At 41.3% G+C, this 5,142-nt stretch overlaps 1 protein-coding gene across 5 annotated transcripts in view; it reads right to left on the reverse strand.

Moving 5' to 3' along the window:
- The window catches only part of LOC138745934 (peroxisome proliferator-activated receptor alpha-like), a 63,893-nt gene that overhangs the window by 42,452 nt on the left and 16,299 nt on the right, over positions 1–5,142 (reverse strand). The gene's annotated exons all lie outside the window — the stretch shown is intronic.

The raw sequence follows: 5,142 nt of genomic DNA on the forward strand, positions 1-5,142 counted from the left end.
TTATGATAGCCTTAGCAGTAGCAAAAAAATGTATAATGTCAACTTGGAAAATGGAAGAGAGCCTGAGAATACAGCAATGGTACATGGAAATGAATAAATGTATTCCATTAGGAAAAATATCATATAATTTAAAAAATAAAGTCATATTGTTTGAACAAATTTGGGAACTAAACATGGAACATAACAGAGAGGGCTTGTCTCGGATCTCCATCCTCTAAAATGATAAGAAGATAAAACAATTTGATTTAGTGTGTAAAAGTAGATGACACAATTTTCTTGTTTATTTTTCCTTTGTGTGAAGACATTGTTTTATGGTTTTATTGTTTGGCATATGTTGAATATTTATTGGTTTTGGAGGGGGGTGGGAAGGGGGGAGGGAGGGAAGGGGAAAATGCCACTATGTATATTTAATGAGAAAAGTTTGTACATATTTTGGTTGATATGGTTCAGAGTGTGAAAAATTAAAAAAATTAAATTTTTTAAAAAAAAGTTTGCCAAGGACACCACAGTTGTTGGCAGAATCACAAACGGCAATGAGGAAATATACAGGGGAGAGATAGATCAGCTTGTGGAGTGGTGTCAAGCCAACAACCTTGCTTGTTAGCAAAACCAAGGAGATGATTGTGGACTTCAAGAGGAAGTCAGGGGGAGGAGTAGTGGCCAGTAGGAGAATACCAGCCCTCTCCTGAAAAGAAGAAATAAAGTGAAGAAAATGCAAAGCTCAAGAAACACAAAACACAACAAATAAAAGATAAAGGAGTGGAGAAAAGAAAGACAATGGCACCCAAGAAGGAAAAACCAAAAGCAACAGGAAAAAAAAGGAAAGACGCCGGAAGAGAAAGGAGAAGGCCTTACCTGCATGAAGAGGCAGGGACCCGCCGTGGAGAGAGGAGCCCGCTCCCTGAGGTTAGTGGAGATCCCGCAGGGTCGTGACCTCCCGACCACGGGACTGCAAAAATGGCTCACTGTGCATGCACGAGGAATTGCGCGTGTGCAATGCGCACAACAAGGAAAAGGAAAACACCGACGGGAGGGGGGCCCAGCTGCGGAGTGAACTTACACAGCGTGACCAGCTGAGAGATGCCCGACAGCAGGGCTCTCAGCTGGAAGAAGAGGAAAGCAACGGGAAAGGGAGTGATAAGAAAGAAAAACAACAACAGGAAGCCCAACAGATAACTAGTCCAGAAGAAGAGGACCAACAACAAGAGGAAGTCAGGGGAACATGACCCAGTTTCATCGAGGGCTCAGTGGTGGAGAGGGTCAAGAACTTGAAATTCCTGGGTGTCCACATCTCTGAGGATCTGTGCTGGTGGTTCCATGTGTATGCAATCATGAAGAAGGCTCGCCAGTGGCTATACTTTGTGAGGTGTTTGAGGAGATTCCGTATGTCACTGAAGACCCTCAAAATCTTCTACAGGTGTATCATGGAGAGCATCCTGGCTGATTGCATCACTTCCAGGTATGGAGATGTCAACTCTCAGGACAAGAAAAAACTCCAGAGGGTTGTTAACTTGGCCTGCAACATCATGGGACCCAACTTCACTCCATCAAAGACATCAACAAGAGGTGGAGTCTTTAAAAAAAAATGCACCCTCTATCCTCAAAGACTCCCACCACCCAGGTCATGCCCTTTTCACTCTGCTACATGGGGGGGGGGGGAAAAAAGGTACAGGACCCTAAAGACAAGTACTCATCTGCACAAGGACAGTTTCTTCCCTGCTGCCATGATATTCCTGAATAATCAATGAACCAAAGACACTGCCTCACTTTTTGTGCATTTAAAAAAAAAATTATTGTTGTGAGGAGGTTTTTAATGAATATTTGCAGTATGATGCTGCGCAGAACACTGAATTTTGCGACTTGTCATGACAATAAATTCTGATTCTATTATTATTATTATGCAGGCAATGTAGCAGTCAATTTGTTCTGAGCAAGCTATTACAACAAGTATATGATAACATTTATCTTGTGTGAAGTTGAGTAAGGTTTAAGCATTTGTTGGCAAACCTGTTGCTAATCTTCAAAAAGTGCCACAAGATCTGAGAAGGTAAATTGAAAGAATACAGAAATATTCCCTCAGTACTTCACTAGAAAGTGGATCTGGACCTTTGGCCCCATCTCACGAATTGGCTTCAAACCCAGAATATTTTGAATCAGAAGTAAAAACACAACCAAATAAGGAATTCTTAAATGATTTAAATCATAAGGATTTATTAACTGTCTGCTGTTTTTATTAAGTGTTACTTTTACACGAACCCATTTTTTGGTTTGCATGTATGCAACAATTATTGAAGAGATATTATCGATATATTCATAAAATACTTCACAATTAGACAATTTTTGTTAAGTGGGTGATTTCAGTTTTATTTGATGTTATTCAAGAAATATCTAATGGAGGAAATTACAATGTTGGAACTTCCCTATTAAAAACAGCAAAATTATACTATGGGAAATAACTGTTGCCCAGGACAAGAAAAAAATAAAAGAAAAAAGAAACTAATAAGTGGAAAAGAGAAGTAGGTATTTTTAAAATTTGTTCACTTGCATATTTTAAATCCCAAGGTTAGGATTAAAGATGCTCCTTTGCAGACAATCAGCAATTTATGATAGCAAAACATGGAGGTACTATGAAAAAAATTAATTGACTTACATCAGGAATTTAAATTGAAACATTTTTCTTACCTTGCTTTTCATTGAATCCCTGTCTCCTTTTACCCAACTCTCCACCCTGCTTCCCTCCCCTCTCCCTATCACCTCAACCTTTTTGCTCTTTACTCCCTCGCATCTCGACTTCTTTCCTGTTAGCCTGTACTCTTCCCTCAGCTCCTGCCTCCCTCCTTTCCATCCCCTCTCCTTTCTTCCCCTCCCTCCACCCCCCTCTCTCCAACCATTCCTCTTCCCCATACCCCATCTCCCCCCCGCCCCCCATCTCCCCCCCCCGCCCCCCATCTCCCCCCCGCCCCTCATCTCCCCCCCCGCCCCCCATCTCCCCCCCCCGATCCTTTTATTCAGGCAGCTGTCTGCAATTGGCTCCTACCTGATGAAGGGCTCATCCCTGAAACATCGGTCACCCATTACTTCCAATAGATACTGCATTACCTGTTGAATTTCTCCAGCACTTTTATTTATATATATATCTATATAGATATATCTCTCTATATATATATACATATATCTATATAGATATATCTCTCTATATATATACATATATCTATATAGATATATCTCTCTATATATATACATATATCTATATAGATATATCTCTCTATATATATACATATATCTATATAGATATATCTCTCTATATATATACATATATAGATATATATGCTTTATATATATATACATATATATAGATATATATGCTTTATATATATACACTGTTGGGTGTGAGCGCTCCAATGGATGTTGAGGATGGAGCGGAGACAACGCTGGTGGAAGCGTTCTAGGAGCCGTAGGTGGTGCCGGTAGAGGACCCATGATTCGGAGCCGAACAGGAGTGTGGGTATGACAACGGCTCTGTATACGCTTATCTTTGTGAGGTTTTTCAGTTGGTTGTTTTTCCAGACTCTTTTGTGTAGTCTTCCAAAGGCGCTATTTGCCTTGGCGAGTCTGTTGTCTATCTCATTGTCGATCCTTGCATCTGATGAAATGGTGCAGCCGAGATAGGTAAACTGGTTGACCGTTTTGAGTTTTGTGTGCCCGATGGAGATGTGGGGGGGCTGGTAGTCATGGTGGGGAGCTGGCTGATGGAGGACCTCAGTTTTCTTCAGGCTGACTTCCAGGCCAAACATTTTGGCAGTTTCCGCAAAGCAGGACGTCAAGCGCTGAAGAGCTGGCTCTGAATGGGCAACTAAAGCGGCATCATCTGCAAAGAGTAGTTCACGGACAAGTTTCTCTTGTGTCTTGGTGTGAGCTTGCAGGCGCCTCAGATTGAAGAGACTGCCATCCGTGCGGTACCGGATGTAAACAGCGTCTTCATTGTTGGGGTCTTTCATGGCTTGGTTCAGCATCATGCTGAAGAAGATTGAAAAGATGGGTCACGTCTCCAGAATGGAGGACCATCGCCTTCCCAAGATCGTATTATATGGCGAGCTCTCCACTGGCCACCGTGACAGAGGTGCACCAAAGAAAAGGTACAAGGACTGCCTAAAGAAATCTCTTGGTGCCTGCCACATTGACCACCGCCAGTGGGCTGATAACGCCTCAAACCGTGCATCTTGGCGCCTCACAGTTTGGCGGGCAGCAGCCTCCTTTGAAGAAGACCGCAGAGCCCACCTCACTGACAAAAGGCAAAGGAGGAAAAACCCAACACCCAACCCCAACCAACCAATTTTCCCTTGCAACCGCTGCAATCGTGTCTGCCTGTCCCGCATCGGACTGGTCAGCCACAAACGAGCCTGCAGCTGACGTGGACTTTTTACCCCCTCCATAAATCTTCGTCCGCGAAGCCAAGCCAAAGAAAAAATATATATATACACACATATATATATATATATAGATATATATGCTTTATATATATATATAGATATATATACATATATATATATATAGATATATGCTTTATATTTATATATATGTTTTATATATATATATTTATGTTTTTTTTATATATATATGTATGTGTGTGTTACACTACTAACACAGTACCAACATGCTTTCCTGTTTAACTTCTTATTTTTGCTTTTGCAAGAAAAACCATTGGAAAACCAATCCCCCCCCCCCCCAATTTTTTAATGATGTTTACGACCAAATAATGTTTAAAATTTTTTCCCATCGACTCAATTATTTTTGATCTGGGAAGAACTCACCTAATTTTAAAGTGGTTGATAAAAAAAAATCACAGAGCACTGTTTCAAAACGTTGACATCTTTAAACAACTACCAAGCAAGGAAAGTTTGTTCAATGAAAGTACTGTTCCAACAAAATCATTTTCTGACTGATAAGGATTCAGGATGGTTTATTAAACTGCAAAGGGCCATGGGGGGGGGGGGTATTGTTTCTGAATACTGTCACACTACAAACATTGATAAACTGTGACCTTTCACAATTGTATTGAGTCATGTGCTGGCAAAGGCCGAGAAAGGAATGGAAAGCAAGCGGCCTGCAGCTCCCACAGCCAGTCTGAGGGGCAGGTGGGTG

The sequence above is a fragment of the Narcine bancroftii genome, chromosome 11 (genome assembly GCF_036971445.1).
Source record: "Narcine bancroftii isolate sNarBan1 chromosome 11, sNarBan1.hap1, whole genome shotgun sequence".
NCBI lineage: Eukaryota > Metazoa > Chordata > Chondrichthyes > Torpediniformes > Narcinidae > Narcine > Narcine bancroftii.